Genomic DNA, 14,630 nt, shown 5'->3' with positions numbered 1-14,630 from the left:
AATATCCAAATATTGAATACAACAAAAAATCTGGTATAATCATAGACTGAATCATTATCCATTGGTTAAAATGATTAAACTAGAGTTGCATATAACAACATGGATATATAGTTTTTAAGTTGTGGAATGATAAATCCAATGTTTATATAAAAATTTTAAATATGCAAAAGTGCTCTACTATATTAGTGAATATATTTATATATGGAAAAGTTACATAGGGATAATAGGGAAAATATCAACAAAAATATTCTTAACTGAGGATAGAAAGAGAGGATAGAGATTAAGGAGGGGACACAATGACTTAATTTGGAATGGCTAATTCCTAGTTTATTTAAAAATAATTATAAAAGTTAAAAACTGAGAACAAACTGAGGGCTGATGTGGTGTGGGAGGGAGGGGAGGGTGGGTGATGGGCATTGAGGAGGGCACCTTTTGGGATGAGCACTGGGTGTTGTATGGAAACCAATTTGTCAATAAATTTCATAAAAAAAAAATAATTATAAAAGTGAAACAAGGGGCGCCTGGGTGGCTCAGTCGGTTGAGCGTCCAACTTCGGCTCAGGTCACGATCTCACGGTCCATGAGTTCGAGCCCCGCGTCGGGCTCTGGGCTGATGGCTCGGAGCCTGGAGCCTGCTTCCAATTCTGTGTCTCCCTCTCTCTCTGCCCCTCCCCCGTTCATGCTCTGTCTCTCTCTGTCTCAAAAATAAATAAAAACATCAAAAAATAAATAAATAAAAGTGAAACAAAAAATGGTAAGACAACTGATTTGTCACTGCATAGTGGTTATTCATTGTATTTTGTGTTTTTTTTCCTATAATAGCTGATGATAACTGACAATTTTCATGTATGAAAACTACATAGGAGAGAAAATGCAAAATTCTCATTCACTACCATGAGATTTTCTTTTGGATCTAATATCTTGTGTGCTATAATTAAAGAGGAAATGTTAATATTTCTCAAGGTAGGGTTTTAGTCAGATTATTACACTTAAATGGAGTTCAAGTGAGAACCATACATTTCATGTAAGTATATAGACAGGTCAGTTTATCATTGTTAGGTTTGAAATTAAATTAATTAAATCTCAAATACATCCTGCTTTCTCTTGGAATGTTTTACCTATATAATTTCCCAAAGCTACTGCCACTTAATAAATTCTATAGTTAATGGTCTGTTTACATATGATAATTATTCTGTTTACTTTTTCTAAAGACCTTTTACTTGTCAATTATCATGTGCCTTTTCCTTCAATGAAAATTTGAAGTCCTCTAGTAGGTGGATGACAAGCAAAAATTTAAACCACAATAAAGAGATTTCATCCATCTTAATTTTTTTTTGTTACAGAAAAAATACATGTTTTATATTAAATTAATCTTATTAAGTGAAAACTGCATAGTGGTTAATTTTGTCCATTTTTAGCAAAATTTTCAAATGACTACCATCATAGTAGATATCATAAGCTATTTTATCAATATCATATACTCACCTACCTACTTACTAAAGAATATCATGGGCAATGAGGCCTAACATTTTGGCCCATTTTTCTATTAACATCTGGGTAATAGTTAGTATACTAAGCTTCTCTAATAAATGATGCATTGTTTTTTCTTTCACTGCTTTTGAGAATTTCTCTTTAACTTTGACTTTCAATATTTTGACTATTATATGACTGGGCTGAATCTCTTTCATTTTACCCTTCTTGAAATTTGCTGAGTTTCTGGGTGTATAGATTAATGTTTTTCTTCAAATTATGGAATGCTCTCAGACATTGACATTATTTCCTTGAATATAAGTTCCATTAGTGTCCCTCTCATATTTCCTCCATAATATCCCCATTCCTCAACTTTGGTCGAATAATGGCGTTCCACATTTCCAAGAGAATCTGTTCCTTTGCCTTTTTTTGTTTTTTTCCAGATTGCATAGTCTCTGTTGATCTATGTTCAAGTTCATTAATTCTTTCTTCTGCCAGCCAAAATCCACTGTTGAAGACATTTTGGTCAATTTTTCATTTCACTTATTAAACTTTTTATCTACAGAATTTCCGTATGGCTCCTTTCTTTTACAGCAATATCTTTAATGATATTTTCTCCTGGATGTGACATTATTTTATATCTTCCTTTATATTTTAAATGTTTCCTTTGGTTCTTTGAATATATTTAAAATAGTTGTGTGTTTTGTTTAATTTATTTAAATTCAAATTAGCTAACATATAGTGTAGTGTTAGTTTCAGGAGTAGAACCTAGTGAGTAATCACTTACATATAACACCCAGTGCTCATCCCAACAAGTGCCGTCCTCCATGCCCATCACCCATTTAACTCATCCCCCAGCCCACCTCCCCTCCTGCAACCTTCAGTTTGTTTTCTCCAGTTAAGAGTCTCTTAATGCTGGTATGAGATATTTGTATCCTAAGTCTCAGTCTGCTATGGCTGGGTAGAGCTTCTGCCTGACAAGTGAGGACAGGATGGGACATCAGAGACTTCATTTTCACAGCTGTACCTGCTGGAAGTACAGCTGCTGCTACGTGCTTCAGGGAGCACGGGGATGATGAGGATGTCAGAAACCTGTCCTTTTCAGGTTGAAATTGCAGTATCACACCAGAAGGTGAGAGGTGAGACAAACCCCATCTTCGTGGCCATGCCTAACCAAGATAGAGCACCCTGTGTAAAGCTTCCACACCACAGAGCTAGAGTGGGAGTAAGGGAGTAGGCCCCGTCCCACATGCCACAGATGCTCTTACTGTTGTCACTGGGATTTTGTAGATTAAATGAAAGATTCTCCAGTGACTGTGTTCTTTTAGAACATTTTCCAGAGTTCTTAAGTGATTTTATTTTATAATTTTCATGAGTGAAACTATTGTTTTGATGAGGAGCAGTTCTGTTGATGTTTTTTTTTTTCTTGTGCCTTTACAGAAGTTCTACACCAAAATGTATTATTTTAGTCATCACAATATAGAGAAATAAATATTATATAATACATGCCTATTACTTCCTACTATTTATTTGATGAGCTTAAATATCATGTTACCTTGGGAGCTAGTCTCACACGTGCAATGTAAATTTGCCTAATCCTCTTCCCTAGTTATATATCAGTTTTCTTTCATATCAGCTGTTTTTATTTACATAGTAATTATAACTTAATATAACTTATATTAATATAAACCATCTTACTGTATATCTTCTGTCTCCCACAAGGACCATGTTCATTTATTTACCGCTTTTTCAGAGCACACAATATGTATGAATTTACTATTTTAATTTTTTTAAAGTTTTTAACCAAATGAATGAATGAATAAGGGAATACATTTTCTCCAACCTATCTGAATTACAGTATAAATTTAGAGTATAAATTAGAGTATAAATTTAGATGTATACTCTATGACAAAATTTTAAAAATATATTTTCACGCATTTTGATTAATGTGGTATAATACTAATATAGTGTCATCATTTGTGAAATAAAAAATGTTATTTTAGACAGAGCTACCTTGAATGTAAAGAAGCTCAAGCCTTAGGGCCCATTGCTTGTAAAGATCCCTTCAATATTTACCCTATATAATATATAATATACTATATAGTATGTACTATAATTATATATAGCCTGTGAGTATATAAATTACATAGTATTTCAGTAAATAAATAAATATATATATACACACATATATAATATACAAGCAAAGTAATGCCTAATTATTTAGATTTATACTCTATCATGTCAAATTCTAAAGGAATTTGAATTACTGTTTCATATGTCTTATTACCTTATTAAATTTATTTGTTTTTTAGAAATAATGATCCTATAAAATTAAAACATAATTGAAGAAACTATTTCAGTTGAGACTCAAGGCATAAACTGAGAGAAAGAAGATTTCATAAATTTTGTAATGTTGAAACTTTTATACATGAAATAGAAACTAAAAATTTTATGGTCATTTTATAAAGACAGGGAATAGAGTCATGATAGTCACTAGACTAGAGATAATGAAAATTACAACAAAAGATAAAGAACACTGTGAGAACATTGCCAAACTAAAAATGAAAAAGCAGAAGGAATATGCAAGTAATGGTAAAGAAATACAGTTTATAGGGTCCGAAAAGCACATAAAAGTGTGCCAATAATAGCTTCATTTTGAGGAATTAACTTTGGTAGATAAAATGAACTTGTACAATTTTTATTGAAATACAGTTTATGTTGTCATGATGTAAAATTCACAATAAACCAATTTGAAGTAGATGCTGACAGCAAAATAGTGAGCGTCAGGAATTAAAAATTATTTCAGAGTTGTCACTACACAAGAATGGTTAAAATACCTTGAACTCTTACAGCCCATATAATACAAGCACTTAAAGTTTTCCTCCTTGACAAGTCTGAAAATGTACACCACATTACCAATAAAAAGTTGCAGTGTAGGAGTGCCTGGGTGGCTCAGTCAGTTGAGCATCAGACTTCAGCTCAGGTCATGATCTCACAGTCTGTGAGTTTGAGCCCTGCATCAGGCTCTGTCCTGACAGCTCAGAGATTGGAGCCTGCTTCAGATTCTTTGTCAATCTCTCTCTGCCCCTCCCCTGCTCTCAATCTCTCTCTCTCTCTCTCTCTCTCTCTCTCTCTCTCTCTCTCTCTCTCAAATAAACATTAAGAAAATTTAAAAACAAAGTTGTTAAGTGGAGGTATATTTCTTTAAGCCATCAATGCTGATGAGCAAAATTAGTCAACGATGCTAAAGAAAAGGTTGAATTTTCTTTCTGTTCTCTCTTTAGAATATTATTTTAAAAGTTTATTGTCATCTGAAGAGAATTTTTAAAAAAAATAGGTAACCAAAATGTAAATAAAATGTAGTTATTTTGGAAAGTTAATCAATATCCTTTGTTTTCTTCTAGATTAAATGTTTGTGGTATACATAATACGTTTTATAATTTATAGTTCATTGTAATTTATCATTTCAAATATTCACTTTCATATGTGACATTCATAATTTTGTAGACTATTATATATAATTTTTTAGTCCAACAAAATTGGGATATGACCCAGGGTGGTGATAAATATTTAATAGATTATCACCTTTTATTCATTCATGTAACATGTATCAAGGTATGTGACATAAACATATAATATGTATCAAAACATTTGACATCAATGTGTAACATGTATTTATAAAGTAATGATAGGGCATTTTCCCTGCATCTGTAAGCAATAGGATATTATAGAGCCCACAGATGAGTCCAAAGTGACTCAATTGTCAAAAGCCCACATCAAAGAGACTTGCATCCTGACTCTTGTTATAAAATTCCCATCAGTCTGCAACAGCCGTATTAAAAAACAAAAAAACAAACAAACAAACAAAACAGAAACAAAACAAAAAACTGAATCATGCTCAATACATCTATAAGATCCTGAAACCTGAGAAGTTTTGGGTATTTTAAATTGCTGGTAGAGGCAAGAAAGTCCACATGATTGTGTCTCAAGGAAGAGTTGGGTTGGTTTTGACAAATATGACTATAAGAAAACATCACTGATGACAAGCTTGCCAAATTAACCAAGGATATTAATACCACTCTAACCAAGGGGACTTGGGGGTTCTTCTTTTGTCACTGAAAGCACGTGATTGTGCCTTTAACAGCATCACCAAATCTCACTGCCAGATCACAAATAGCTGCTACCCTCTCTGCTGGCCAAGGGTATTGTGTCTTCCTCACTGGAGTCAAGTTGGAGGCAACAGGAGGAAGGTATGAGAGAAAAAAAGGCATAGGGAGTGATAAAGAGCCTGTCCCGATTGAATTCCAAATCACTGAAGATTTAACTCCATCTTGTGTGGGATGAGGGGGTGAGCTAAAATCAAATATGAAATCTAATCTTTAAAATACAAAACACATGATTTTAATAACATACAGTTATCATTTTTAATCCAATTATTCTGTGGAAACAAGTAGGTGACTTCTCCAGAGTATAGTGTGTATTAGTTACTGACGAAAAAATATTCCGTGTTGAATTCAAAAAATTAACAGCAACAATAAATACCTAATACAAATGTGAAAATATTTTAAGAATCATATACTTAGTTGTAGATTCAGATCTAGTCTTTAGATATTACCTTATAAAAATAAGAGTAAGTATGCTTTAAAATGTTATTTCAAGAAATGATTCTATATTAAATAATCTGGTAGAAACACTGATAAAATATTATGGTATCTGAGGGGAGGGAGATACTTCTTTCAGTTATTGTTAATAGAAGAATGTTTGTGGATGTTGACCATGAAAGACTAATAGGTTTTTAAATTCTGGAGAGATGTGAAAGAATGTAATTTATGGCACAGAAATTTTAAATGAGAGATATAGTTTGTGTGGGAGATTAATGTCATGAAATATGCCTAAATGTACTCAACACAAACTCACGATAGTATTTTTTTCATTGGAGTGTAAGTGATAGAATTAAACATCTGTATGCTTAACTCAAAAACTGGATGCATTTCACATGCTTATGATTTCTATTGTACCATAGTAAAAGATTAAAGGTAAAGTTTTACATATTTTATTTGTGTGTCTTTTCTGTTGCTATCTAATTCATAAAGTGGCAATATGTTTTCTAGAAACATCTTTTTTTTTAATGAATTACTATAAACCACATAGCTTTGCTATTAAAAAGGAGGCATGGAATCAAATGACAACGATATAGATGATCCAAAGATGAAAATGGTATCAACAAGGTCATATCTGCAAGAAAAACTTGAATCATTCAGTTGGTTAATATGTTGCCTTCATTTCTCCCTGTTAAGTAGAAACCAATCTGATTCCTAAGCAACACAAAAGATAAATTGTACCTTTTCTACTTATTTCCTTTATGGGATATTAGAAGTTTACTTAAAAGAATCCCTGGGAAGAAACAGCAAGAATTCTCAATTATTTTCTATACATATGCATAGGGAACTTCTCTAGGGTAGAAATAAACTGAGAAAAAACTCATTCTCCTTGAAAACAATCCTTAGCTGAAAACAGGGAAATTTCCTATGACAAAAACACTTTGTAACAAACACAAAAAAGAAAGACAGTTATGATCTTAACATACTCAATTCTGTTGATTTAAAACTGTTTGGTAGGCATCTTGGATATACTAGAATTCGGTTCAGATATAAAATTATTTAAAAATGAAAAATAAATTTTGTCTCTTCACCCTTGAGATTTTAAAGAAACCTTATGAAAAGATAGACCAGTATCAAAATACATTTTATTCTCTCCTTGAGCCAACTGTAAGCTCTGTGTCTTCAAATGTTGCTTTTTTACTTCAGAATTTATGTTTGAAAAATATTAAAGATCTTGTTTCTCTAATTTGATTTTATTAGTGGATAGTAAAGCAGGAGAAATTTAGATTAAAATGCTAAAATGTTTGTGTAGGGTGTTTATGTGACACCAATGCATTTGTGTAGAAAACAGAATAAAATTACCAAACTAACATTTATGCTTATATGATAGATAAATGTGTCAATGGATATCTCCCATTTTGTGGAACTTGGTGTATGTGTGTATATATATATATATATGTGTGTGTGTGTGTGTGTGTGTGTGTGTGTGTGTGTGTGTGTATATGTTTTATAAATGTATGTCATGAATTTGTTTAAAGGATATGATTTGTTTTTGTTAAAAACTGTGAATGCATGTACTTATTGTAATTTCCCTGATAGAACTTTGAGTTGATAGACTGAATACAGCATAGGGTGAAATGGGATTACATTTGCAATTACGAGATAATAGGTAAAGAGTTTGCATCAACCTCAACCAAAGATTATAAATTGCTGAACTGTGCAAGAATTTCATGCTTAACAGAAATCAGAGTACGTTTCAAAGTAAAACTTTTTCAAAGGCACAATATTTTGAAGGTACACAGTAATGTGATCACTATGGATTCTTCTATATACATGTTTTATAAATACCTGTTTGCTTTTCAGCAATTGTTGCTGAATATTTTAGTGTTGTTTAAATTACATATTTTTTCAAGTTTTCCATGAGAAATTTCTAGAGCTTTAAAAATGTATTCATCACAAATTGCTGAGAGGATTAATCTATGTGTTTGAAAATAATTTTAGGTAAGTGTTTTACTGAAGTTCATGATGTTACATTATACATAAATGTGCATAAATTGTAAACAGATTTTCCCAAAATTAATGGACCATTGTAACCAGCACTGAGATCAACAAAGGAGGAGGTCTTGTTTTTTTAATCTATTTTTATATGTCTTTTGATTGGGGCATTTAGTTCATTTACATTCAGAGTGATTATTGAAAGATATGAATTTAATGCCATTGTGTTACCTGTAGAATTGGTGTTTCTGATGATGTTCTCTGCTCTCTGGTCCTTTCTATTTTTGTTTTTGTTTTTCTCTCAAAGAGTCTTTCCCTAAAACTTCTTGTAGGGCTGGTTTAGTGGTCATATTCTCTTTTAGTTTCTGTTTGTCTGGAGCACTTTTTATCTCTTCTATTGTGAATGACAGTCATGTTGTATAGAGTATTCTTGGCTGTGCATTTTTCACATTCAGCATGTTGAACAGACCACTCCTTTCTGGAGGCCAAGTATCTGGGGACAGAGCTATTGTGAACCTGATCTATCTTCTCTTGTAGGTTAAGGACTGCTTTACCTTGATGCTTTCAGGATTATTTCCTTGTCTGCATTTTGTGAATTTGACTCTGATACCTTGGTGATGGTCATTTTTTGTTGAATGCAATTAGTTCTCTGTGCTTCTTGGATTTGATGTCTTTGTCCTTTCCCAGATTCGGGAAGTTTTCAGTTATAATTTGCTCACATAATACTTCTGCCCCCTTTTTTTCTCTTTTCATCTTCTGTTACTCCTATGTTACGAATGTTTACATTTTAATAAATTGGTGAGTTCCCTAAGTCTGCCGTGGTGATCCCTGACCTTTGTTTCCCTCTTCTTTTTAGCTTCAGTATTTTGCATAGTTTTATCTTCTGTATCACTAATTTGATCCTCTGCCTCATCTACCTTCCTTTTTATGGCCTCCATTTGGGTTTGCATCTGGGTTATAGCATGTTTAATTTCCACCTGACTTGATCTTAGTCTTTTATTTTTACAGAAAGGGATTCTCTGGTGTCTTCTATGTTTTTTTTTTCAAGCCCAACTAGTTATCGTTATAATGGCTGTTTAAATTCTAGTTCAGACATCTTACATATATCTACATTGATTAAATCCCTGGCTCTCATTTCTTCCTATTCTTTCTTTTGAGGTGAATTCTTCCATCTTGTATTTTAGACGAAGAAAAACCAATAATAATAACAGAATGAAATAAAAATTTGAAAATTAAAAAAAATCAAATAAAGGAAGTAGATCCTAGGTGTGTTTTGGTCTGCTTGTTAAGAGAAACTTGATAGAAAAAAGAGAAAAGAGAAAAGAAGAGAGAAAAAAATAATAAAATAAAATAAAAAATTTTTTTTTCTTTCTGTATCCAAGAAACAAAAGAAAAGAAAAACAACAAAAACAAAACAGAAGTCACAGCAGCAACAAATAATGAACAAATAAACAAACTAAAAAAACCCAAATGAAGCTAGATCCAGTTTCCCTTAGAGCTGAAACTTTGCAGCATTCTAAGGTCAGTAGACTAAGCTCATGGAAGAGATTTTTGCTGGTCTTCTGGGTGAGGGGCCTGCTGCTGCTCTGATTATCAGGCCTACTTGCCCTACTGGGGATTGGTCTGAGGGCACATAGAAGGGCTTGATGTAACTGCTCGGTTCTCCAGTTGGTGGTGCTGTTTAGCTCATTGGAGTTGAAAAGTGTTGGTGGGCTAATGGTGAAAATGGTTTCACCCCATTCTCTAGTCTCCAGAGCAAAAGTTCATGCCCTCAGAGACAAGTGATCAGTCACCCCTTCCATGTCCCCTACTTCTGTCAGTTCCCTGCCTTCCCCATGTCTGTGTCCAAGCTATCTACCTACCAGGTGGTGCCTCCCTCCAGAGTTTTATCTCAGGTGTGGCTGTGTTTCAGAACCACACTTCAGAGACCCCTAGGGCTCAGACCAACACTGATCCTCTTAGGGAATGTTTCCCCACACTTTGCCTGGTACTGACTTGTCCCAGGAAATGGTCACATGACCACACAGAAGCTTCAGAGTTTGTGATAAATCACAACATAAAGCTGGCACCAGGATTTGCTGCCCTCAGCTGGTGACTTTGTTCCTATATGGGTGAACGTGGTGACTTGATGGCTCCCATTGTGTCTTTTGTCCATGGAGAGGTAGTATCACCTCCACCAAATACACTCCAAGCAGGGAAACTGCTACTCCCCGTGCCACCCAAGGGATCTTTAGACCATGCTGCCCGCTCCCAGGCTCTGCCCTGCTTCCTCCCTGGAGCACTTCCAGGTGCTGACCTCTGACTTCAGACTCTGTGTTCCTCTGTTAATAAAAAAAAAAAAAAAAAAAAAAAAAAAAAAAACTGGCGGTTTTGCAATCCTCTACTTTTTCCCCCATCCATGGTTTTGGGGAACAGTTTTTTTTGTTTGTTTTTTGTTTTTTGTTTTTTTTGGTACAGTACTCTGTGCATGTTTTCTTTCTTTCTAGCTACCTTCTAGGAGAGTGCTTTCTTGTGCAAACGTGATGCATTGCTCTACCCCTCCTTCTGTCTTCTCTTCTACATGAAAATGGCTGCCTGCCCTCTGTGGTACTGTGGCTATTTTCTTCCCCAGTTTGCCTCTCTACACCATGTACCTGCTGCATTCTCTCCCTCAAATTATGCAGACTGTTCTCATAATTCTCAGGTTGATTTCCTACGTGTTCAAAATGGTTTGATGTTGATCTAGCTGTGTTGGAAAGATGAGACTAGCACAGGGTTCCCTAACTATGCTGCCAACTTGTCCTTTGGTGATTTTGAACAGCCTTCACCTATTACCTACTTGCAAAACTCAGTTGTTTCCTTGAAGCTGAATTCTTGTAGTATTGGGTGTAGACTAGTCCTTGACTTACAATTAGATTAAAACATATGTTAAATTGAAAACCGATGCGTTGTTTGTTATCGGAATAAATAAGTACATTAATTGTCTTCTTATATCTATGATCGAATCTTTTTTTTTCTTTTTTTTAGTTGCATGTTGATGTGTGTACCATCTGTAAGTCCATCTCTGGCATTCTTACTTTGCACATACTATTTTAATGGTATTAGCTTATTATCTTAGGGCATGGCCCTGACTAATATGCATACATTAGTCCATGTTCCTCAAATATGTACTTAGCTAGCCACATTTTAGTGTTTATTGGTCTCCCTTGAAATTTTCTAAATCCGCTTGATTCAACAAGTTCAAATTTACACACATTTTTTCCTTCAAAATATAGTATCCATGTCAAGCCAGAAAGCTAGAAATCTTTTAAATTTGCATTATTAATTTTATTTCTTACCACTACATGCAGTGGGTTACCACATCTTAAGAATAGTGAAGTAAATTTAACTTTTCTTTGACTGTGAGTATAATAGAAGTCTCTATTAAAATATTTTAAAAATAAATTTAAAAGAAACAAATATGAAATGATCTTATGACCTAGTGTTAAAATTTACAACTTTGAACAATCTCTTCTACCTTATGCACATTTTTCAGTAGGTTCGATATTATAGGCCATGTAATCTTGTTTTTGCTTTATACTATTCAACATCTACTTTTTAAAAACTGTACACTAAAAAATAATTACTGAATTGAAGATTTAGGCAATTTCCATTTATTTTACTATTATAAATAATGCTTTATTGAACTCCTTGTGTAAGACACTTTTATTTACAGTTATTTCCATATGATTGATTCCTAGAAGTAAAAATAACTGTCAATGATCATGAGTAATTTGAAGACTCTTCACACATATTACCAACATATTTCCCAAAAGAGATATAATAATGTATACAATCTTCAGGAGTGGCCATTTCCTTTTACCCTGGATAGTATTGACTATTTTCATTTTAAAGGGAGTAAAAGACATCAAAAATAAAATTTATGCTTGATATATATGTTACATTAATTCTACTTCTTAACAGTTTCTTAAATCAATACACTCCTCTTTGTTATTACTGCAACTGCCTTGGATTTGGCTCGTATAATTTGTCTGTTGTGTGGCATTTGCCTCTTAAATGGTATTTCAGCATTGGTTCTAATCTTCCTCCATTCTTTTGTCAACATTTTAAAAAATGATTTTCTAAAATTCTAATTTAGTTCTCCATCTCTCATGTGTATAACATAATCTGTAAATAATTCTGCATGCACAATAAATACACAATAGAATCGCAACCCTATGATACAGAATTCAGAAGAGACCTCATTTCAACAGATAAATGTTTCTGGCCTTTGAGTTGCTGCAAAATCCTACCTTACATTTCTTTATCAGGGCTGTATGTCCTCACACCATGTTTTAATGATTATTTTTTAATACCTTTTCTGTACCTCCATTCCCAGTCCTTGCCCCTTTGATTGTAAGGTCTGTGAAGACAGGGATATGTCTATCTCATTTGTTCACATAATCTCTAATACCAAACCCAGTGCATGATACAGACATGACATAATTTTCCAAGTGGATTGTGAATAAATTATCTTTACTGTCTCTTTCTTGACATCTCATTTTCATTCCCACAGATTTCTAAAACAAATATTAATAATATATTATCAGTAATTCACTGATATGCAGATAGCTTCCAGGCTATACTATGCTTTGTTATTCTTCTTTTCTTTGACTATACTTTTTGCTGTTCTATGTCTAACTAAGAAATCACTTCTTACGATGGAATCTTAACATGAATTAATCTTTCTTTCTCTGTAAATTTCTCACCCTGCCTTATCACTCATCTCAGGAAGATTTAAAGGGTCCCACACTATAGTCTCCATAAACCTATTTGAGAACCTCTATGTTAGCAACTAGCTACAATCCCTCTCTCCCCGTACTTGTCAGTTTCTTGCCCTGACTGTGATTTCCTTGAGGAAGTGTAGCTATGAATCAATTGCTGCTTTAACATTATTTGTTCCATTAAGCAAAACAACAAGGAAGAATCAACTATTCTAGTGTTTTGTAAGGAGAGTGACTAATAAGCTTTAAAAAAATAAGTGATGTGCCCTATAGACCAGAAGCTGGAATGAGCATTTACTAGAAATATAGATAAGAGTATAATTTAGATGAACCGTGAAACCTAGTTCATATCGTTGTTTAACATAAGGCTCTTATGCAGACTGTGTTTGTTGACCTTACAAGGTTCAGGTGAGTGAGGGGAAGACTATGAGACAGACTATTTGTTCATGATAGTAATTTAAAATTGTATGCTGCATCACCAATCACTGGAAATTACTTGAATATTTTGTACAGGTACAAGCATCTGTCATTTAAGTCATGAAGGCTAAAATGAACCATATCACTAACCCTGTAAAATTGGGCCTTCAATTATTACTGAACTCATGCTAACTTAAAACTGAAATGCTCTTAAGTTCTAATTACACTATGCACCACATCGTTACCTGACTCCACGAATCTAGCTTGTGATCTTGCTACCTAACATCATAGTCAATTAACTCTTCTTATTGTTAACAATTTGAATTATTCCTCTGAAATTGATGCCTAAGGCCATACTAGTTAATCAAGAAGTTCCATTCAATTTAACCAAGTTCAGTGCCATATATTCTTTATTTGGTTCCATAATGGGAGTAGAGAGGTTGAGCAGGGAGAAAAGCTCACTTTATCCAGTATCAGTTCAACTCTTTCTTAACGTCCCAATTCAAAGGCTATGTCTTGGACTTCCAGAAGAGAGAAGTTTTAACATGTTTTATAGGCAATTGAATATCACTTAAGGCTACCTTGAAGTTTCAGAGATGATAATATATACAACCCCAAATAATATCTATTAATACATTTAAAACAGCATTTTTATTTTAATGGTACTGAAACCTATAGATTGTTTTAAATTTTTAAAACATTTCCCTGAGAATATTTAAAAACTATAGAAGATGATAAAAAATAATGTTTCTGAAAATCATGTGGAATAGGCAAAGCTAGGATATGAGAAAATAGAAAATTAATGATGCTGCTTCCCAGCAGGGATATTGATATGCACATTACTGTGTTACTGGAATAAGACCAGAAGCAATGAAAGAATCAATGTGAGTCTGGTCCCATATTTCAAACATCCTTTTCTTTTACCAAGAGAATAATATATAAGCATACATAAAAAACTACCCTGAACTCTATTTTCTCTCAGATTCATTTTTCTAGATCTTTATCTAGAATATACTGGCTTTAACTAGTTTGATCTCAGAGTACTTGTTTTTCATGTTCTTGATTACTCTTGATAATAGAGAACCTTGCATTAAAACATGAAATTTCTGTTTTGTGGAAAAAGCATAGGTTGTAGGGGCACATGAGAATACTAATTCTCATTAAATCCTAAATCACTTTATCTGAAACACTTACAAGAAAATATTGCCTCAGGTTCAATTAGAAAATTCACCTATCAACGGAAAATTTCAGTGATTCTTATAGTGTACCTTATAATAGTATCATTACATGCTGTATAATACATTATTATACATTAGGTACCTTATAATAGCATCATTAATACCCATGTTTCCCTTCACATTTCAGGCATTTTTGGGCCTTTTATATATTAAGACAATTCCGCAAAA

General features: G+C 33.4%; 1 pseudogene; it reads left to right on the top strand.

Annotated features, from left to right (window-relative positions):
• Nucleotides 1-2,541: 2,541 nt before the first annotated feature.
• Nucleotides 2,542-14,630, top strand: part of LOC125163551 (ATP-dependent RNA helicase DDX3X-like) — a 110,050-nt pseudogene continuing 97,961 nt past the window's right edge.

Source organism: Prionailurus viverrinus, chromosome A1 (genome assembly GCF_022837055.1).
Source record: "Prionailurus viverrinus isolate Anna chromosome A1, UM_Priviv_1.0, whole genome shotgun sequence".
In the NCBI taxonomy this organism is placed as follows: domain Eukaryota; kingdom Metazoa; phylum Chordata; class Mammalia; order Carnivora; family Felidae; genus Prionailurus; species Prionailurus viverrinus.
The sequence above is the reverse complement of the archived record's forward strand: the minus strand, read 5'-3'. Positions and strand labels throughout refer to the sequence as shown.